Source organism: Ursus americanus, unplaced genomic scaffold, assembly GCF_024610735.1.
Source record: "Ursus americanus isolate L20-20 unplaced genomic scaffold, mUrsAme1.1.p SCAF_144, whole genome shotgun sequence".
NCBI classification, from domain to species: Eukaryota; Metazoa; Chordata; class Mammalia; order Carnivora; family Ursidae; genus Ursus; species Ursus americanus.
In genome coordinates this window covers 26,264-48,709 of record NW_028273726.1, presented here as the reverse complement: position 1 = coordinate 48,709, position 22,446 = coordinate 26,264, and the positions used below count along the sequence as shown (strand labels likewise).

Here is a 22,446-nt window from a genome sequence, read left to right as displayed (position 1 = left end):
GGTCCCCAATCCCTGGTGTTGCCGAGCCACACCCCTTGGGAGGGGCCCCTCGGGGGCCGACCTAGGGTTAAGGTTAGCACCCAGAAGACCGGCAGGCCTGATCCACCGGCTGTGCGGTGAGTGGAGGGGCGGGCCAAGGGCAGGGCACTGAGGAGAGGGAGCATGGGCCCTAGCGTTTTGGCGCAGGGGGACTTCGATGGTCGCCCTAGGCTCAGAAGGCCCTGCCCGTTCTCCCGCCCTGAATGACCGGCGGCGCCCCTACCATCCCGGGTGGCAGTGGGGCGGCACGGTGAGTCCGGCGCTTGGGCTCGGGGGTCCCCAATCCCTGGCGTTGCAGCACTAGGCCCCTTGGAAGGGGGCCTTTGGGGTCGACCTAGCGATTGGGTTACCCCCAGGAGGCCGGCAGTCCCGAACCACTGGATGTGCGGCGATCGGAGGGGCCGGCCGAAGTGAGGGCGCTGGCAAGCGGGAGCGTGGGCCCAGCGTTTGAGCGCGGGTGGGGCCTTCGAAGGTTGCCGGGGCCTCACAGGGCCCTGCCCGTTCTCCCGCCCTGAATGACCTGTGTAGCCCCTAGCGGCAGGGTGGCGGCGGGGCGGCAGGGTGGGTGAGTATGGCACTGGGGCTTGGTGGTCCCCTTCCCCGGGGGTGCAGCGCCATTCCCCTTGGGAGGGGCCCCACGGGGGCCGACTTAGGGTTAGGGTTAGCCCCCAGGAGGCCGGCAGGACCGATCCGCCGGCTGTGCGGCGAGCGGAGTGGCGGGCTGAGGTAGGGCGCTGGCGAATGGGAGCGGTGGGCCCAAGCGTTTTGGCGCGGGGGCTTGTGAAGGTCGCTGGGGGCTCAGAGGGCCCTGCCCGTTTTCCCACCCTGAACGACCTGCAGCGCCCCTAGCGGCCTGGATGACAGCGGGGTGGCTGGGTGAGTTCGGCGCTGGGGCTCGGGGGTCCCCAATCCTCGGCGTTGCGTCGCCCGGCCCCTTGGGAGGGGCCCGTCGGGGGCTGACCTAGTGTTAGGGTTAGCCCCAGGAGGCCGGTAGGCCCGATCTGCCACCTGTGCGGCGAGTGGAGGGCGGGCGAGGTAGGGAGCTGGTGAGCGGTCGAGTAGGCCCAAGCGTTTTGGCGCAGGGGGCCTTCGAATGTCACCGTGGGCTCGGACAGCACTCCCTGTCTCTAGCCCTGAATGACTGGCGGTGCCCCTAGCGTCCCAGGTGAGGGCGGGGCGGCATGGTGAGTCCAGCGCTGGGACTCAGGGGTCCCCAATCCCCGGCGTTGCCGCGCCAGGCTCCTTAGGAGGGGCCCCTCGGGGGCCGACCTAGGATTAGGGTTAGCCCCCAGGAGGCCCCCAAGCCTGATCTGCCGGCTGTGCTGTGAGCGGAGGGGTGGGCCGAGGTGAGGGTGCTGGCGAGCGGGAGAGAGGGCCCTAGCGTTTTGGCGCAGGGGGCCTTCGAACGTCGCCGGGGGCTCGGACGGCCCTGTCCTTTTCCCGCCCTGAATGACCGGCAGCGCCCCTACCATCCCGGGTGGCAGTGGGGCGGCACGGTGAGTCCGGCGCTTGGGCTCAGGGGTCCCCAATCCCCAGCGTTGCGGCGCCAGGCCCCTTGGGAGGCACCCTTCGGGGGCCGATCTAGCGTTAGGATTGCCCCCAGGAGGCCGGCAAGCCCGATCTGCTGGATATGTGGTGAGCGGAGGGGCGGCTGAGGTGAGGGCGCTGGCAAGCGGGAGCGTGGGCCCAAACATTTTGGCGCGGGGGGCCTTCGAAAGTCCCTGGGGGCTTGGAGGGGCCCGCACTTTCTCCCATACTGAAAGACCAGCGGCGCCCCCCAGCGGCCTGGGTGGAGGTGGGGCGGCAGGGTGAGTCTGGCGCTGGGGCTCGGGGGTCCCCAATCCCCGGCGTTGTGGCGCCAGGAGCGTTGGGCATGGCCCCTTGGGGGCCTACCTAGGGTTAGGCTTAGCCCCTAGGAGGCCGGCAGACCCTGTCCGCCGGCTGTGTGGCGAGTGGAGGGACAGCCCGAGATGAGGGCGCTGGCGAGTGGGAGCATGGACCCCGGCGTTTTGGCGCGGGTGGCCTTCGAAGGTCAACGGGGTCTCGGAGGACTCTGCTCGTTCTCCCACCCTGAATGAACAGTGGCGCCCTTGGCCCCCCAGGTGGCAGCGGGGGGGCAGGGTGAGTCTGGCGCTGGGGCTCCGGCGTCCCCAATCCCTGGCTCTGTGGCAGTAGGCCCCTCAGGAGGGGACCCTCGTGTGTCGACCTCGGCTTGCAGTTAGCTCACAGAAGGCCGGCAGGCCCAATTCCCCGGCTGTGCGTTGAGTGGAGGGGTGGGCCGAGGTTAGAGTGCTGGCGAGTGGGAGAGTGGGTCCAAGCTCTTTGGCACTGGTGGCCTTTGAAAGTCACCGGGGGCTCGGAGGGCTCTGCCCATTCTCTCGCCCTGAATGAACAGTGGCGCCCCTAGCAGCCCCAGTAGCGGCAGGGGGTGGGGGGATGGGTGAGTCCAGCGCTGGGGCTCCGTGTCCCCAGTGCCCGTCGTTGTGGTGCCAGGCCCCTTGGGAGGGGCCCTCAGGGCAGACCTAGAGTTAGGGTTAGCCCCCAGGATGCCCACAGGCCCGATGCACCAGCTCTGCGGCGAGTGGAGGGGAGGGCCGGGGTGAGGGTGCTGGTAAGCGGGAGCGTGGGTTTAAGCGCTTTCGCACTGGTGGCCTTCAAATGTCGCCAGGGGCCCCTTGGGGGTCGAACTAGGGTTATGGTTAGCCCCCAGGATGCCAGCAGGCCCGAAACGCTGTATGTGCGGTGAGTGGAGGGGTGGGACGGGTTGAGTGCGCGGGCGAGCAGGAGCCTGGGTCCAAGCGCTTTCCCGCTGGTGGCCTTCGAAGGTCGCCGGGGGCTCGGAGGGCCCTGCCAGTTCTCCCGCCCTGAATGACCGGCGGCACCCCTAGTGGCCCAGTTCCTGGCGGGGGAGCATGGGGCGTCGGACCCTGGGTCTCGGGGGTCCCCAATCCCCGGCGTTGCGGCGCCAGGTCCCTTGGGAGGGGCCCCTCGGGGGCCGACCTTGGGTTAAGTTTAGCCCCAAGGAGGCCGGGAGGCCCAATCCACCGGCTCTGCGGCGAGCGGAGGGGTGGGCTGAGGTGAGGGCGCTGGCGAACGGCAGCGTGGGCTGAGGCATTTTTGCGCGAAGGACTCGAAGATGGCCGTGGACTCGGAGGGCCGTGCCCTTTCTCCCTCCCTGAATGACCGGCAGAGCCCTTAGCGGCCCCGGGTGGCGGCAGGGCTGCAGGGTAAGTCCGGCGCTGGGGCTGGGTGGCCTTAGAATGTCAATGGAGGCTCGGAGGACTCTGCTCCTTCTCCCGCGTGAATGAATGGCGGCGCCCTTAAGGGCCCAGGTGGTTGGGGGCAAGGTGAGTCTGGTGCTGGGGCTCGGGGGTCCCCAATATCCGGTGTTGCGGCGCCAGGCCCCTTGGGAGGGGCCCCTCGGGGGACGATCTCGTGTTATGGTTAGCCCCCAGAAGCACGGCAGAGCCAATTCTCCAACACTGCATTGAGTGGAGGGGCGGGCCGAGGTGTGGGAACTGGGGAGCGTGACCGTGTGCCCAAGCCTTTTACTGCAGGGGGCCTTCGAAGGTCGCTGGGGGCTCCTAGGGTCCTGTCCATTCTCCCGCCTTGAATGACTGGAGGAGCCCCTAGCAGCCCGGATGGAGGCGGGGCGGCATGGTGAGTCTGGCGCTGGGGCTCGGGGGTCCCCAATATCCGGTGTTGCGGCGCCAGGCCCCTTGGGAGGGGCCCATCAAGGTCTGACCTAGGGTTATGGTTAGCCCCCAGGAGGCCAGCAGGCCCGAACCGCCAGCTGTGCTGGGAGCGAGGGGAGGGCCGAGGTGAGGGCGCTGGCGAGCAGGAGCGTGGACCCCAGCGTTTTGGCGCGGGTGGCCTTAGAAGGTCAATGGGGGCTCGGAGGACTCTGCTCCTTCTCCCGCCTGAATGAATGGCGGGGCCCCTGGCGGCCCAGGTGGCGGTTGGGGGCAAGGTGAGTCTGGCGCTGGTGCTCCGGGGTCCCCAATCCTCGGCGTTGCGGAGGCAACTCCTTGGGAGGGGCCCCTCGGGGGCCGATCTCGTGTTATGGTTAGCCCCCAAAAGCACGGCAGGCCCGATTCCCCAACTCTGCGTTGAGTGGAGGGTCGGGCCGAGGTGAGAGCGCTGGCGAGCAGAAGCGTGCGTCCAAGCTCTTTGGCACTGGTGGACTTCGAAGGTCGCAGGGGGCTTGGAGGGCTCTGCCAGTTTTCCCACCCTGAAAGAACGGTGGCGCCCCTAGCGGCCCCAGTGGGGGCTGGGGGGGATGGGAGTGTCGGGCGCTGGGGCTCGGGCATCCCCATATCCGGCGTTGCAGCACAAGGCCCCTTGGAAAGGGCCCCTCGGGGCTGACCTACGGTTAGGGTTAGCCCCCAGGAGGCCAGCAGGCCCGATCCAAGGGCTGTGCGGCAAGCGGCGGGCTGGGCCGAGGTGAGGGCTCTGGGGAGCGGGAGCGTGGGCCCAAGCGTTTGGGCACAGGGGGCCTTCGAAGGTCGCCCGGGGCTTGGAGAGCCCTGTCCGTTCTCCCCGCACTGAATGAATGGCGGTGCCCCTAGCGACCCGGGTGGTGGCATGGCAGCACGGTGAGTATGGCGCTGGGGCTCGCGGGTCCCCAATCCCCGGCATTGCAGCGCCAGGCCCCTTGGGAGGGGCCCCTCGGGGGCCAACCTAAGGTTAAGGTTAGCCCCCAGGAGGCCACCAGGCCCCATCCCCCAGCTGTGCGGCAAACAGAGGGGAGGGCCGTTGTGAGGGTGCTGGCGAGCGGGAGCGTGGGCCCAAGCGTTTTGGCGCGGGGGGGGGCCTTCGAAGGTCGCCAGGGGCTTGGAGGGCCCTGCCCGTTCTCCCGCACTGAATGACTGGCGGCGCCCCTAGTGGCCTGGGTGGTGGCGGGGCGGCAGGGTGAGTCCGGCGCTGGGGCTTTGGGGTCCCCAATCCCTGGCTTTGCCGCGCCATGCCCCTGGGGAGGGGCCCCTCAGGGGCTGACGTAGGGTTAGGGTTAGCTCACAGGAGGCCAGCAGGCCGGATCCGCCGGATGTGCGGAGAGCAGAACGGCAGGCCGAGGTGAGGGCACTGGCGAGCGGATGCGTGGGCCCAAGCGTTTTGCCCCGGGGGGCCTTCAAATGTCGCCAGGGACTCGGAGGGTCCTGCCCGTTCTTCCGCCCTGAATGAAGGGCAGCGTCCCAAGCGGCCCGGGTGGCGGCGGGGCGGAAAGGTAAGTCCGGCCCTGGGGCTCCGGGGTCCCCAATCCCTGGTGTTGCCGAGCCACACCCCTTGGGAGGGGCCCCTCGGGGGCCGACCTAGGGTTAAGGTTAGCACCCAGAAGACCGGCAGGCCTGATCCACCGGCTGTGCGGTGAGTGGAGGGGCGGGCCAAGGGCAGGGCGCTGAGGAGAGGGAGCATGGGCCCTAGCGTTTTGGCGCAGGGGGACTTCGATGGTCGCCCTAGGCTCAGAAGGCCCTGCCCGTTCTCCCGCCCTGAATGACCGGCGGCGCCCCTACCATCCCGGGTGGCAGTGGGGCGGCACGGTGAGTCCGGCGCTTGGGCTCGGGGGTCCCCAATCCCTGGCGTTGCAGCACTAGGCCCCTTGGAAGGGGGCCTTTGGGGTCGACCTAGCGATTGGGTTACCCCCAGGAGGCCGGCAGTCCCGAACCACTGGATGTGCGGCGATCGGAGGGGCCGGCCGAAGTGAGGGCGCTGGCAAGCGGGAGCGTGGGCCCAGCGTTTGAGCGCGGGTGGGGCCTTCGAAGGTTGCCGGGGCCTCACAGGGCCCTGCCCGTTCTCCCGCCCTGAATGACCTGTGTAGCCCCTAGCGGCAGGGTGGCGGCGGGGCGGCAGGGTGGGTGAGTATGGCACTGGGGCTTGGTGGTCCCCTTCCCCGGGGGTGCAGCGCCATTCCCCTTGGGAGGGGCCCCTCGGGGGCCAACTTAGGGTTAGGGTTAGCCCCCAGGAGGCCGACAGGACCGATCCACCGGCTGTGCGGCGAGCGGAGTGGCGGGCTGAGGTAGGGCGCTGGCGAATGGGAGCGGTGGGCCCAAGCGTTTTGGCGCGGGGGCTTGTGAAGGTCGCTGGGGGCTCAGAGGGCCCTGCCCGTTTTCCCACCCTGAACGACCTGCAGCGCCCCTAGCGGCCTGGATGACAGCGGGGTGGCTGGGTGAGTTCGGCGCTGGGGCTCGGGGGTCCCCAATCCTCGGCGTTGCGTCGCCCGGCCCCTTGGGAGGGGCCCCTCGGGGGCTGACCTAGTGTTAGGGTTAGCCCCAGGAGGCCGGTAGGCCCGATCTGCCACCTGTGCGGCGAGTGGAGGGCGGGCGAGGTAGGGAGCTGGTGAGCGGTCGAGTAGGCCCAAGCGTTTTGGCGCAGGGGGCCTTCGAATGTCACCGTGGGCTCGGACAGCACTCCCTGTCTCTAGCCCTGAATGACTGGCGGTGCCCCTAGCGTCCCAGGTGAGGGCGGGGGCGGCATGGTGAGTCCAGCGCTGGGGCTCAGGGGTCCCCAATCCCCGGCGTTGCCGCGCCAGGCTCCTTAGGAGGGGCCCCTCGGGGGCCGACCTAGGATTAGGGTTAGCCCCCAGGAGGCCCCCAAGCCTGATCCGCCGGCTGTGCTGTGAGCGGAGGGGTGGGCCGAGGTGAGGGTGCTGGCGAGCGGGAGAGAGGGCCCTAGCGTTTTGGCGCAGGGGGCCTTCGAACGTCGCCGGGGGCTCGGACGGCCCTGTCCTTTTCCCGCCCTGAATGACCGGCAGCGCCCCTACCATCCCGGGTGGCAGTGGGGCGGCACGGTGAGTCCGGCGCTTGGGCTCAGGGGTCCCCAATCCCCAGCGTTGCGGCGCCAGGCCCCTTGGGAGGCACCCTTCGGGGGCCGATCTAGCGTTAGGATTGCCCCCAGGAGGCCGGCAAGCCCGATCTGCTGGATATGTGGTGAGCGGAGGGGCGGCTGAGGTGAGGGCGCTGGCAAGCGGGAGCGTGGGCCCAAACATTTTGGCGCGGGGGGCCTTCGAAAGTCCCTGGGGGCTTGGAGGGGCCCGCACTTTCTCCCATACTGAAAGACCAGCGGCGCCCCCCAGCGGCCTGGGTGGAGGTGGGGCGGCAGGGTGAGTCTGGCGCTGGGGCTCGGGGGTCCCCAATCCCCGGCGTTGTGGCGCCAGGAGCGTTGGGCATGGCCCCTTGGGGGCCTACCTAGGGTTAGGCTTAGCCCCTAGGAGGCCGGCAGACCCTGTCCGCCGGCTGTGTGGCGAGTGGAGGGACAGCCCGAGATGAGGGCGCTGGCGAGTGGGAGCATGGACCCCGGCGTTTTGGCGCGGGTGGCCTTCGAAGGTCAACGGGGTCTCGGAGGACTCTGCTCGTTCTCCCACCCTGAATGAACAGTGGCGCCCTTGGCCCCCCAGGTGGCAGCGGGGGGGCAGGGTGAGTCTGGCGCTGGGGCTCCGGCGTCCCCAATCCCTGGCTCTGTGGCAGTAGGCCCCTCAGGAGGGGACCCTCGTGTGTCGACCTCGGCTTGCAGTTAGCTCACAGAAGGCCGGCAGGCCCAATTCTCCGGCTGTGCGTTGAGTGGAGGGGTGGGCCGAGGTTAGAGTGCTGGCGAGTGGGAGAGTGGGTCCAAGCTCTTTCGCACTGGTGGCCTTTGAAAGTCACCGGGGGCTCGGAGGGCTCTGCCCATTCTCTCGCCCTGAATGAACAGTGGCGCCCCTAGCAGCCCCAGTAGCGGCAGGGGGTGGGGGGATGGGTGAGTCCAGCGCTGGGGCTCCGTGTCCCCAGTGCCCGTCGTTGTGGTGCCAGGCCCCTTGGGAGGGGCCCTCAGGGCAGACCTAGAGTTAGGGTTAGCCCCCAGGATGCCCACAGGCCCGATGCACCAGCTCTACGGCGAGTGGAGGGGAGGGCCGGGGTGAGGGTGCTGGTAAGCGGGAGCGTGGGTTTAAGCGCTTTCGCACTGGTGGCCTTCAAATGTCGCCAGGGGCCCCATGGGGGTCGAACTAGGGTTATGGTTAGCCCCCAGGATGCCAGCAGGCCCGAAACGCTGTATGTGCAGTGAGTGGAGGGGTGGGACGGGTTGAGTGCGCGGGCGAGCAGGAGCCTGGGTCCAAGCGCTTTCCCGCTGGTGGCCTTTGAAGGTCGCCGGGGGCTCGGAGGGCCCTGCCAGTTCTCCCGCCCTGAATGACCGGCGGCACCCCTAGTGGCCCAGTTCGTGGCGGGGGAGCATGGGGCGTCGGACCCTGGGTCTCGGGGGTCCCCAATCCCCGGCGTTGCGGCGCCAGGTCCCTTGGGAGGGGCCCCTCGGGGGCCGACCTTGGGTTAAGTTTAGCCCCAAGGAGGCCGGGAGGCCCAATCCACCGGCTCTGCGGCGAGCGGAGGGGTGGGCTGAGGTGAGGGCGCTGGCGAACGGCAGCGTGGGCTGAGGCATTTTTGCGCGAAGGACTCGAAGATGGCCGTGGACTCGGAGGGCCGTGCCCTTTCTCCCGCCCTGAATGACCGGCAGAGCCCTTAGCGGCCCCGGGTGGCGGCAGGGCTGCAGGGTAAGTCCGGCGCTGGGGCTGGGTGGCCTTAGAATGTCAATGGAGGCTCGGAGGACTCTGCTCCTTCTCCCGCGTGAATGAATGGCGGCGCCCTTAACGGCCCAGGTGGTTGGGGGCAAGGTGAGTCTGGTGCTGGGGCTCGGGGGTCCCCAATATCCGGTGTTGCGGCGCCAGGCCCCTTGGGAGGGGCCCCTCGGGGGCCGATCTCGTGTTATGGTTAGCCCCCAGAAGCACGGCAGAGCCAATTCTCCAACACTGCATTGAGTGGAGGGGCGGGCCGAGGTGTGGGAACTGGGGAGCGTGACCGTGTGCCCAAGCCTTTTACTGCAGGGGGCCTTCGAAGGTCGCTGGGGGCTCCTAGGGTCCTGTCCATTCTCCCGCCTTGAATGACTGGAGGAGCCCCTAGCAGCCCGGATGGAGGCGGGGCGGCATGGTGAGTCTGGCGCTGGGGCTCGGGGGTCCCCAATATCCGGTGTTGCGGCGCCAGGCCCCTTGGGAGGGGCCCCTCGGGGGCCGATCTCGTGTTATGGTTAGCCCCCAGAAGCACGGCAGAGCCAATTCTCCAACACTGCATTGAGTGGAGGGGCGGGCCGAGGTGTGGGAACTGGGGAGCGTGACCGTGTGCCCAAGCCTTTTACTGCAGGGGGCCTTCGAAGGTCGCTGGGGGCTCCTAGGGTCCTGTCCATTCTCCCGCCTTGAATGACTGGAGGAGCCCCTAGCAGCCGGGATGGAGGCGGGGCGGCATGGTGAGTCTGGTGCTGGGGCTCGGGGGTCCCCAATATCCGGTGTTGCGGCGCCAGGCCCCTTGGGAGGGGCCCCTCGGGGGCCGATCTCGTGTTATGGTTAGCCGCCAGAAGCACGGCAGAGCCAATTCTCCAACACTGCATTGAGTGGAGGGGCGGGCCGAGGTGTGGGAACTGGGGAGCGTGACCGTGTGCCCAAGCCTTTTACTGCAGGGGGCCTTCGAAGGTCGCTGGGGGCTCCTAGGGTCCTGTCCATTCTCCCGCCTTGAATGACTGGAGGAGCCCCTAGCAGCCCGGATGGAGGCGGGGCGGCATGTTGAGTCTGGCGCTGGGGCTCGGGGGTCCCCAATATCCGGTGTTGCGGCGCCAGGCCCCTTGGGAGGGGCCCATCAAGGTCTGACCTAGGGTTATGGTTAGCCCCCAGGAGGCCAGCAGGCCCGAACCGCCAGCTGTGCTGGGAGCGAGGGGAGGGCCGAGGTGAGGGCGCTGGCGAGCAGGAGCGTGGACCCCAGCGTTTTGGCGCGGGTGGCCTTAGAAGGTCAATGGGGGCTCGGAGGACTCTGCTCCTTCTCCCGCCTGAATGAATGGCGGGGCCCCTGGCGGCCCAGGTGGCGGTTGGGTGCAAGGTGAGTCTGGCGCTGGTGCTCCGGGGTCCCCAATCCTCGGCGTTGCGGAGGCAACTCCTTGGGAGGGGCCCCTCGGGGGCCGATCTCGTGTTATGGTTAGCCCCCAAAAGCACGGCAGGCCCGATTCCCCAACTCTGCGTTGAGTGGAGGGGCGGGCCGAGGTGAGAGCGCTGGCGAGCAGAAGCGTGCGTCCAAGCTCTTTGGCACTGGTGGACTTCGAAGGTCGCAGGGGGCTTGGAGGGCTCTGCCAGTTTTCCCACCCTGAAAGAACGGTGGCGCCCCTAGCGGCCCCAGTGGGGGCTGGGGGGGATGGGAGTGTCGGGCGCTGGGGCTCGGGCATCCCCATATCCGGCGTTGCAGCACAAGGCCCCTTGGAAAGGGCCCCTCGGGGCTGACCTACGGTTAGGGTTAGCCCCCAGGAGGCCAGCAGGCCCGATCCAAGGGCTGTGCGGCAAGCGGCGGGCTGGGCCGAGGTGAGGGCTCTGGGGAGCGGGAGCGTGGGCCCAAGCGTTTGGGCACAGGGGGCCTTCGAAGGTCGCCCGGGGCTTGGAGAGCCCTGTCCGTTCTCCCGCACTGAATGAATGGCGGTGCCCCTAGCGACCCGGGTGGTGGCATGGCAGCACGGTGAGTATGGCGCTGGGGCTCGCGGGTCCCCAATCCCCGGCATTGCAGCGCCAGGCCCCTTGGGAGGGGCCCCTCGGGGGCCAACCTAAGGTTAAGGTTAGCCCCCAGGAGGCCACCAGGCCCCATCCCCCAGCTGTGCGGCAAGCAGAGGGGAGGGCCGTTGTGAGGGTGCTGGCGAGCGGGAGCGTGGGCCCAAGCGTTTTGGCGCGGGGGGCCTTCGAAGGTCGCCAGGGGCTTGGAAGGCCCTGCCCGTTCTCCCGCACTGAATGACTGGCGGCGCCCCTAGTGGCCTGGGTGGTGGCGGGGCGGCAGGGTGAGTCCGGCGCTGGGGCTTTGGGGTCCCCAATCCCTGGCTTTGCCGCGCCATGCCCCTGGGGAGGGGCCCCTCAGGGGCTGACGTAGGGTTAGGGTTAGCTCACAGGAGGCCAGCAGGCCGGATCCGCCGGATGTGCGGAGAGCAGAACGGCAGGCCGAGGTGAGGGCACTGGCGAGCGGATGCGTGGGCCCAAGCGTTTTGCCCCGGGGGGCCTTCAAATGTCGCCAGGGACTCGGAGGGTCCTGCCTGTTCTTCCGCCCTGAATGAACGGCAGCGTCCCAAGCGGCCCGGGTGGCGGCGGGGCGGAAAGGTAAGTCCGGCCCTGGGGCTCCGGGGTCCCCAATCCCTGGTGTTGCCGAGCCACACCCCTTGGGAGGGGCCCCTCGGGGGCCGACCTAGGGTTAAGGTTAGCACCCAGAAGACCGGCAGCCCTGATCCACCGGCTGTGCGGTGAGTGGAGGGGCGGGCCAAGGGCAGGGCGCTGAGGAGAGGGAGCATGGGCCCTAGCGTTTTGGCGCAGGGGGACTTCGATGGTCACCCTAGGCTCAGAAGGCCATGTCCGTTCTCCCTCCCTGAATGACCAGTGGCGCCCCTAGCGGCCCGGGAGGTGGTGGGGTGGCAGGGTGTCAGGCGCTGGGGCTCGGTGGTCCCCAAACCCCGGCGTTGAGGGCCAGGCCCCTTGGGAGGGGCTCCCCGGGGGCCGCCCTAGGGTTGCGTTAGTCCCAGGAGGCCGCCAGGCACAATCCACCGGCTGTGCGGCGAGCGGAGGGGTGGGCCAACTTGATGGCACTGGCGATCGGAGCATGGGCAGAAGCGTTTTGGCGCGGGGGGCTTTCGAAATTTTCTGGGGTCTCAGTGAGCCCTGCCCATTCTCCCGCCCTGAATGACCGGCGGTGCCCCTAGCAGCCCGGGTGGCTGCGGGGCGGAGTGTGAGTCCGACGCTGGGGCTCGGGGGTCCCCAATCCCCGGCGTTGCAGTGCCAGGCCCCTTGGGAGGGGCCCCTCAGGGGCGACCTACTGTTAGGGTTAGCCCTGAGGAGGCCAGCAGACCCGATCCGCCGGCTGTGCAGCGAGCAGAGTGGCGGGCCGAGGTGAGGCCACTGGCGAGCGGGAGCGTGGGCCCAAGTGTTTTGGCGTGGGGGCCATCGAAGGTCACCGGGGGCTAGGAGGCCCTGCCCATTCTCTCGCAATGAATGACTGGCAGCGCCTTAGTGGCCCAGGTGTCGGCGGGGCGGTGGGATGAGTCCGAAAATGGGGCTCAGGGGTCCCCAATCCCCGGCGTTGTGGTGCCAGCCCCCTTGGGAAGGGCCCCTCGTGGGCATACGTAGTGTTAGGGTTAGCCCAAGGAGCCCGGCAGACCCGATCCGCCAGCTGTGCTGCAAGCAGTGGGGAGGGCTGAGGTGAGGGCGCTGGGGAGCAGGAGCGTGGGCCCAAGCGTTTGGCGCAGAGGGCCTTCAAAGGTCGCCAGGGACTCGGAGGGCCCTGCCCTTTCTCCCGCCCTGAATCCCGGCGGCGCCCCTAGAGGCCTGGGTGGTGACGGGGCGGCAGGGTGAGTCTGGCGCTGGGGCTCGGGGGTCCCCAATCCCTGGCGTTGCTGTGCCAGGCCCTTTGGAAGAGGCCCCTCGGGAGCCGACCTAGGGTTAGGGTTAGCCCCCAAGAGGCCGGCAGGCTCTATCCACCAGTTGTGCGGCTAGCGGAGTGGTGGGCAGAGGTAAGGCCGCTGGTGAGCCTCCTGGAGGGCACTCCTGATAATGCTTCCATCTGGATTTAAGTCATGTCACACCTTTAGCAAACCTGGCTTTCCCTGTGCCTTAGAAAGTGCTGAATTTCCCTACGGGGCTGCATCAACTCTGAGGAAGATGGCAAGAGCCTTTGGGAGAGGCACTCAAGGACCTGAGCATGCCCCGGACAAGAGGGAGCCTGAGGACCTGGGCAAAAGCTGCAGGAGGGGTTCTCCTGGTGCCTGTCCCTAGTCTTGCCAACATCACCCCTGTGCTGGCAGCTGCAGGTCAGACAGCGCTATGTGCCAAAAGCCAGAGGCCAACTATGCATGGCTGTGTCTCCACCCACCTCCAGCTTTGGTGTCTCCAGTGACTTCAAGGTTTCCTTCCTCCAGTTAGCAGTAGAGGTAACCTTTGTCAGAGAAGTGGCTGTGCATTTGTCTTCATCCTTGGGGGACTCAGGCTCGGCGGTTGAGGTCGGGGGACTCACAGCAGGCTATGGCCTTCCCCTGGAATGTGTGGAGCCCTGGAAGCTCCGAAGCCACAGATGGGGGACACCAGCGTCCCCCCATTGTCCATCACAAGGGTCAGCCGTGTGCCTGGGCCAAGCAGCCCTGTCCTAAGCAGCTGGGTGTTCCAGCCGGGGTGGCCTCCGAGCAGGTGCCAGAGCTCATGGGTCCTTCCACCTTGTGGGGCATCAGCTTCCCCAGCTGCTCAGACTGCTTGTGAGGGAATTTGAGAGAGCAGTGAGCCGCAGTGCCTGAAAGGTGGCCAGAGCGTGGTACGGGCTCAGTGCATGCTAGGCTCCTTTGCCTTCTACCTTTTGTAGGTTTCAGATCGGCCCTTGGGATGGTTTTCCAAGCACTCTGGGCTCAATTCATGCCTCCCTAAGACTGTCTAGATCTTCTCCTAGAGTGATCCCACAGGCCACGGGGTCACTGGCTCACATTCTGAGTGCAGCCATGGCACCAGCTCTGTCCCTGGAGTTCTGCGGACCATGCTGGCCCTCAGGCTTCCCAAGAGGCCACCAGGTGACTGCAGGGAACAGAGGGGAAGGGCCTTGCCTAAGGTCACACAGCTCCAGAGCCTGATGCTTGGGGACTCCCAGAGCCCACCCATTTACTCTGTGCATAAGCACCTTCCTGTCATCCTCTTCCCTGAGACCTCCGGGTCTGGCCCTGATCTCCCAACCTGGAGTTGGGGCGGCCCCGGGGAGGGAGTCTGCTGAGGCAGATTCCAGAGTGAGGCTGGAGGGCATGTCAGGCGCTCACTGAGATGGGAACCCACAGCAGATTTCTGTAGGTGGAGGAGACTGAGTGTCTGTGGAGGGTGTCCACGTCACGGCCTCACAGCTGTGTCCCCGGCAAATGACTGAATCCGTCTGGGCCCCACTTCTGTAGAACTGGGGCTCACAGCGCTTTGTTCCCCAGGCCTTTGTGAGGATAAACCAAGACAATGTACTATAAGCATCTCACCAGTGCTTGGAACGGAAGCAACGTCCGTGGAGACAGATCTCCCTATGACTGCTGGGTAGAAAACTTGTTTATTGAGCCCCTGCTGAGCTGGGCACCTGGTTTTGACCATCAGCGATCAAGTGCCTGGCTTCAGGGAGCTGCGATCCAACAGGATGACTCAGAGCCAGACCCTGGGCCAGTTACACAACCTCGCTGAGCCACGTCTCCAGCTTTAAACCTGGGACATCCCTGTCCTTCTGGTAAATGTCAGGCTGTGCAGACATGCAACAGTGCAGGGCCTGACCCAGGAAGCCGTGGACCCAGCAAGTTCACGGCTCCCATTTAGGCCCAGCTCTCCTCCCCACAGCACCACAACAGTGGACCTGGGCCCCGGGGTCGTACATCTCTTCTCAGTGGTGATGACAGTGGCCGCCAGCGGCAGCCCCTAGTGGTGTTTCATCTTGGCCAAAAGCCTGAAGATGTATGCTGACTCCAGGGCCAGCTTGGCTGCTGTGAACTGCCTCACCGTGGTCCCCACCTCCACTGTCGTGAACGTGCTGGGGCTGTTGCTGGCCAGGCGGTAGGGGATCTGGTACCCTGTGGACAGGGCAGGAGGACCACCCACTGGTCACGTCACCCCCCTCGGACCCCGCATTCCCACCACCCTGCCACCACCACTCTTCTTTCTTTCCCTGACATTCTTCCTCCTCTGCCAGCATCTGAGAGGGAGGGCACAGCCGTGGTGATGGATGGAGACTCTGAGTGCTGGGCCCCCATGACACTCGTTCCCCTTCATCCTTCCCACCACCAAGATGTGGACACAGTTTCATCTTCCCCAGGGCTGTTGGAGCTGAGAGAACATGGCAGGAACCAACCAGTGCTCGTGAGGGGCAGGCCCAGTGCTCCCTGCTTTTTCTCTTCCTCCTCACCACTCCTGCCACCCCCCTATCCTCCCAGGGCCAAGGGCAGTGCCTCCTCCTAAAATGTTCCTTCAAGTGCGCCCTTCTCCCACGGTTACATGTCTTTCCCCTCAGTCATCCTCCCCGTCTGTCCACAGATCCCAGCTTTGGGAATGGGAGCTGGTGCCAGCTCAGCACTGTCCCCTGCTGTCAGCCCTTCCTCTGCACCCACCCCCAGGAAACCCCAGCGTGGCCCCCATCCTGGGGGTTCCCCTGCAAATAATACCCCCCTGCCAAGGAGGCAGTGGGGTGCATGTTATCAGTTCTGGGGAGTTTCTGCAGCTCTGAATAACTCCTGAAGTTCCTTGGTTTTCAAGGGATTGCAGTTGATGAGATGTTATAAATGACCAAGCCTCCCAACCAGGCTGCACCAGACCACCTCCATGCATGTCTGAAGAGGCAATGCCAACTGTCAGACCCAGCCCGGGACCCAGCTATGCTCCTGCCCTGATTAAAACCAGAGCTGGTGGTGTGTGGTGGCATCCACAAACACAGAAGACAGCCAACCTGCTCATTGACAGATGATGTGGGCCTCTAAGTTGGGAAATCGTGGGGTCTAGAAAGAACTTGTGCCCCATGAACCCAGAAAGCTCTGGATCAGCAGAGGGGCTTCTTGGGTCTGTGACAGCAAGGGCAGAGTGGTGACAACGGTTACTGTCCCCCTGGACTGTGCTCAGTCAGCCTCCAGGCCTCCCAGGTCCCTTTCTGCAGCCACCTATAGCAGTCAGTCCCTCCCAAATGTCCCCTGGGGGACACACTGCCCCTCCTGAGGACCATGGCTCCACAGTCAGACCCGCAGCAGCTTGCCTCCCCTGGGCCTCTCTGCTCTACACTCTCCTCCCTTCTGTTCATCACCAACAGGCAGGGGCCTGTTCGGGTCCATCCAGCCAACTCCTGGTGGACCTGCAATCCCAGGACTGACCTAGGAAAAATTCCTCAGCCCCTCAAACTGTGAGAAGTGCCTTCCACTCTCTGTTCCGCTCACCACCTACTTGTTTACAGGCCACATGCCTTGATGAGACCCTGGACTCCCTGGAGACCTGGAAGGCATCTGTCTTGGCCTCCCCACAAAGTCCTTGGAGTGGCAGGGTTTCAGGGCCCTGAAGTGGAATCATGCAATATTGGTCTTTCTCTCCGTGCTTTATCTCACAGAGCATAAAATGTTTTCAAGGTCCGTCCATGTTGGGGCATATTTCAAAATTGAATTCCTTTATAGACCTCCAGTTAATAAAAGTGTATCGATATTGTTTTGCTGATTATAACAAATGCACCACATCCATATAAGATGTTATTAGTGGAGGAATTGGGGTCGGGGGGCGTGGGTTATGGGAACTTTCTATGTTATCTGTTCAACTCTTAGATTTGTCTAAACCTCCTGTTGTCAATAATGCCTATTAATTTTTTAAAATCCAAGAACACTGTTTCAGGGAGCGATCTGTCTCAGCCAATATTGGTTCGAACATCAGCTAAAGGTCTGTACGTTACCTAAAGATGTTGTTTACTGGTAAAGGTGAGCCCATTCTTGAGTTAGAAATGCACATTGACTGCTGGAGTTACAGCGATACTGATTGACTTGATCATTTGCCTTTGCATACAGAAGAGAAGAATGTGGCTTCACATTTTGATGGTTTTCTCTTACATATGGGTCACTGAATAAAGTAGCATCATTCTTCTTGATTGAACCTAATGAGTCCATTCCCACAGTACCTTCAACTGGGTCATTGGTAGGGTGCCCCATGTTGTTTGGCCAGAGACAGAGTTTTCAGAATCACTGCTTGGGGTCAGGTGATACTCTTGACTTCAGGCAGGAGCCGCGAGCACCTGAGAAAGTTACGTACACCCCTGTGTGTCTCATTTGCCTGTTCTGAGACGTTGAAATGTGACTGTGGCCTACTTATTAGAATTATGTTATGAGGCTAAAAGTAAATAAACACAAGGAAAGCCTTAAGAAAAATAAAATAAATGACTGGTGTTTCATAATCACCCTAAGTGTTCAATCACTGAGCAACTGCAAGAATAAGGTAGACACTTGGTGGTGGTGGAATCCAGAGAGGGGACGTGGACGGCTCCACAGCAAGAGAGGATGGACGCTCACTCTTAGCTTTACATGGGAAGGATGCTTTACTGCTCGTGGACAATACCTGTTACCATCTCCTGTAATCCTCAGGTCAGCCCTATTGAGGTGGGTGGGGGCAGAGCAGGGGCTGTAAGCCATATTCTAGTGGGAGGCACTGAAACATAGAGAGATTAAGTGACATGCCAAGAGTTACCAGTCACTTTTGCCGACATTAGAGATAGGTTTCTTACAGGCTTTTTCTATTTATGCACTTCCCACCAAAGGTAACACTGTTCTAATTTGGGGCATACGTAGTAATTCCTCCAAGTCGTGTGCCTGAATCATCAAAAGTGGCCTCGGTTTGGAGTTGACACAGGAGTTGGAATTTCCAACCTTGGTGATTCATTTCATTTGATGAAATCGGATGTTCCCAAAGGGACTTACCATGGGGGGGTCCGCGGACGGATGGCACATCCAGCAGTCAGAAACCCAGGAGTGACGTCAGGGATGTTCTGACCTATCAAGGGTAATAATTAGTAGAATGATTAGAATAAGAAAATGGGAGTAAAGGGGTCATTCTGGGTGAATGGCAACAAGAGTTTGTGGGAAATGAGAAGAATTATTTTAACTGAGCAGATACAAAACAGAAAAAGAATTAAATGAGAGTCTTGACCCAATATCTTGTGTGGAAACTGCCCACTAGCCATCACAATTTGCCTGTTCTGAAAATCTTGGGGCAGCTGCCTGCTTCTGAAGACTGGCTATTTCCAGAGGATCTCTGAGAAGCCTCAGTTTTAGTAGCCCTCTAATTGTGTGAAATTCTGATTTTTTAAATTATTTTATTTATTTTAGTGGAGACATATGAAGCCAAGGGTGAACTCCCAGGAGTTACACTGCTTTGTTTTTAAACAGTACCTGAAGGGGTCCCTTCAGGGGATGTGTAAGGGCAGTTTTTCTCTGATGTCTCTTCCTGAGGTTGAAGATCATGAAGAGGCTTCTAGGAAGATTTCAGGAATGGAGGCCTGAAGCTGTTGGTGAAAAACTTGGGCACTATTACAAGAGCTCTTTGCAATATGCTGCCAAGTCTGCACGTAGTAGGGTATTGCAATCTAGTCTGGGTAGTGAAATTCCTAGAGATAAGGAACTTCCAGCTACTCATTTAGTGGGAGAGCCCGTGTGTTCCCAAGGGAATGGACTGGAAAGCCATCATCACTAATGTGTATTTGCACCCAGGGAACTCACAGGTTTCTGAAAGTTTTGCTACTTTAAATGGAAGGATGAAAATGTTTTGCCCACTTGAAACAGTTTATGTCTTAAATAATGAACTGTGTTCCAGCAAAATTGTAATTTCTTGTGAAACTCTATATTTCTTTTGGGCCAAGGTTGAGAGCAAGTAAACAGAACCCTTTTTAGAGGCTTTTTTGTTATCTGGAAAAAGTCAGAGATCATTCACACGTTGTATAAGAACTGAATTACAAGAGAAACTTAGATTTCTTTTTTCAGTCTTGATTGAGCACAGGGGCCTTCAGTGAACTCCTGGGCCATGACTGTCCAGGTATGCCACTGTTCTGTCCAGGAGAGAACAAAAAGGATATACCCTTCTGGTCTCTTAGTGAAACAACTTTGGATTCAGAATTTCTTTTGGAGGCCCCAACATAGCATCCAAAATGTGCTGCCCATTGGGCTTCCTCCTTTCCAATGATGCTTCTCAAATTAATGATTTTGCTCCAATCAGGTTGTCTAGAGTTGGCCCTGAAAAGCCAAATCATCGTTGGTGAAGTCGTGGGGAACAAGAATTCGGATTGTGATGAATGTACACATGAGCATCAGACATTTTTTTCTGGAAGAGGAGAGGGGTTAGGTTTAGAGGATTCCCAAGAGAGCTGATGAGAGTTGGTAGAAATAGAACATTTGTGCATCTCATGCCTTGAGCCCCAAAAATGACAGGGCTGAAGAGAGAGATGATAGATTTGAAGATCCAAGAACATCAAGTGCCTGGAGGAGCCCAGATCCTGCAGGAGGAGGATTATAACAAGCAGGAAAGAGGAACTTGGCCAAAGCTACAAAAAGGACCTTATCAATAAGAGAGAGGAGAGTGGTGCCTGGGTGGCAAAGGCGGTTAAGCATGTGACTCCTGATTTCAGCTCAGGTCATGATCTCCGGGTCCTGGGGTCAAGTCCCATGTCAGGCTCTGCCCTCAGTGGGGATTCTGCTTTGGGGTCTCCCTCTCTCTTCCTCTGTCCCTCCCCCACTCGTGCCATCTCAGTCTCTCCCAAAATAAAATAAATAAATCTTTACCAAAAAAAAAAGAGTATAAAAATGAAAGAGGAAATAAATTACATGCAGATGGTGGATCTATGGGTCCGAGTCTTCGCAACCTGCGAAGTTGTCTTCCTTACGGACGACAGTGAGCATCGTCATGGCCTGGTCTTGGGAAAGGAAAGGGGACAATCAGGGTGAAGTGAGGACTCAGGCCACTGTCCCTGGGATTATGTCCCCGACCCCAAAACTCAATGCTGCCCTCAGCTCCGCAGTCCCCCCACCTCACCACCCATGGGGCCGTGATCCCTTTACCTCACTGATGAGAAAGGCGTCCAGGGTCTCCGGGCCCTTCCCAGCCCTCAGATTTCATAACTGGGACCAGAAAGCAGTGCCTGTCAGCCCATTCTTTCAAGAGGCAGCCACAGTGGTGCCCATGACTTTCTGTCCCCATGATTTCCTACCTTCCTCTGCTCCCTCCTGCTACCCTCCCTCCTCTCTCCCTGTATCATTAATTTCTTATTTCCCTTCTCCTGTCACCTGCAACAACCAGACTGTTCTCTGCAGTGGGAATAGTGGAGGAACGATCATGGGTTTACTGACATGCTCCCTAGTCAATCAGTTGATCAATGAGACAATGCAGCTAACATGGAGGTGGCTGCCATGGGCCTGGGGTGATGATGGGCCATGAGAGTGACCATCAACTGGGCAATCACGTGACTGCCCCATGCCTGGGCTCATCTTGGGCACTTGAGACACACTTCCTATTGATGACAGCCTGTAAGTGTCCTAGCCCAAAGAGGAGATGAATGTGACAGTAGAGGTAATGGTACTTGTCCAAATTCCCCTAGTCTGTCAGTGGGGTGACGGGCATTCTCCAGCTGGTGTGGCCACATAAACACCAGTACGTGCAGTGTTCACCAAAGACCCTGAGACCTGGAAGGACTAGGGGAGGCCCCGAGCAGATGGATGGAAGGTCCAAGGGTGGGCCGTGACCACGATGTGGGGACCAGGCCCATCGCTGTCAGTGGGATCTGACAGGAGCAAAGACCCTGGCCCTGCTTCCCAGAGCCTCTGTCCTGGGCCCAGTCAGTCCCAGGAGACCAGCTCAGAGGGACCGTGAGAGCCAGTGTGTGCTGCCAGCCCATCAGACTTCACACAGGCCTCTAGAATTCCTGTCAGTCAGGGAGGGTCTCCGGGCAGCTGCATATGAGCCTCTCTCCCATGGAGCCAAGTGCAGGTCTTGCTCTGGTCCCAGTATAAGGGATGTGGTGAGGAGAAGAGAGAAATGTACTCCGGGATGTGCCTCTCACCTCATCTCTGCAGCAGAATGACTCGGGGAGTATTGCTCGCTATGAATGGGGTTAGAGAATATGGAGGCATTTGGTTCCCAGGCATGGGCTGAACGCCACCGCTGGGCCTCCTGCGGCAATAGGGCTATAATGTGTGCGCTGTGATGAGATTTCTTTATCTCATCTTTTCTTTTCTTTTCTTTTCTTTCTTTCTTTCTTTCTTTGAGAATGTAGACAATGGGAATTGTGCAGTGGCAGTGGGATACACCTCCTGGAGACATATGCAATCTCTCTCTCACTCTTTCCATCTCTCCCTCTCCCTCTCTGCATCTCTCTGTCTGTGTCTGTCTCTCCCTGTCTCCCACACAAAATCACACACTCACAATCACACCACATAGAGCCACAAAAGACACCCCAACCCCAAGCCTCACGCACACACACCCACACCACACACAGGGAATACAATGGCTTCCTAGGACTATAGACACATGGACACACTTTTTCACCTGGGAAATCTCTGGTGCCCCACACCCCCACAACCCAATCAGGGCAGCTCACCAGACTGAGGATTGCAAGGATGCCCCACCTGCATTAACATCTAGAGTTTTATCTCAAGAAGAGGCTAATTCCAGAATATGTACTGCTCTCGCTGGTTGATGGTGTCACCTGCAGGTACAGAAAAGAGGACACTGTGAGGCTCAGGTCATGTTATACACTGTCTGTCTGCGTGAGCTTTATTTCCCTCAATGACTTTAAGAACCCAGATGGAACACAGTGGTTGAGTCCAACGACCCCAAAGTAAGTGAACTGGATGCCTTAGGAAGTTGTTTTTCCTGGGGGACATGTCTGTCCAGTCCATTCAGGATGGTGACTACAAAATGCTTCATCCAAGCAGGAGAAAGTGTTACTGAGGGACAGGATCCTACCACAGCATTTAGAACCAGGTTTGGTGTTGCCAATGGTAAATGTCCTCTCAAATGAGCTAACGGTTGGCAGAGACAACCACTCAATGCTCTCCCAAAAAAGGAAAATTGTATGAGATCTATATGTATAATCTCAAATATACATTGTCTCATTTTCATCTGAATTTGATTGGAAAGAAACCAAGAAAGCAACATCTGTTCCTCGGACAAAGAACTTCTAGCTCACCATGGCAAGAGGTGTGCCTCCGGCGCTGTCTCCTTTGATGGGATTGATGTCTTCCTCCAAGGCATCCAGGACACAGAGTACCCATCAGCACATTCCTCTTGTTGCTCAAGAATATTCATGGAGTGCTCGCTTCGGCAGCACATATACTAAAATTGGAACAATAGAGAAGATTAGCATGGCCCCTGCGCAAGAATGACACGCAAATTCGTGAAGCGTTCCATATTTTTTCAGAAGGGGAAATGAAACATGAGAGACTATGGACTATGAGAAACAAACTGAGGGCTACAGATGGGAGGGGGTGGGGGAATAGGATAGGCTGGTGATGGGTAGTAAGGAGGGCACGTATTGCATGGTGCACTGGGTGTTATACACAACTAATGAATCATCGAGCCATACATCGGAAACCGGGGATGTACTGTATGGTGACTAACATAATATAATAAAAAATCATTATAAAAAAAAAGAAAACTACAACAAACCACTCCAGACAGAACTACTAACGACCCAGACCCTTCAGTAATGATGGTTTGTGTCACCCCACCAGCTAAAGAACCATGACCAGCTTTGGTGCTTGCTGAAGGCACATTGAATACAGAATGAGTAACAAAAGAAAGTAATTATAAATTAACCATGTGACTATTACTAAAATGAAGACTGTAATATTTATATTTACTTCTTATATTATAGATCTTTG

At 60.7% G+C, this 22,446-nt stretch overlaps 1 non-coding gene across 1 annotated transcript; it reads left to right on the top strand.

Annotated features, from left to right (window-relative positions):
* Window positions 1–21,874: 21,874 nt before the first annotated feature.
* LOC148106688 (U6 spliceosomal RNA) lies at window positions 21,875–21,979 on the top strand. The gene has a single exon (XR_015723621.1). It is a non-coding gene; the product is annotated as a U6 spliceosomal RNA (small nuclear RNA).
* The last annotated feature ends 467 nt before the right edge of the window (window positions 21,980–22,446 follow it).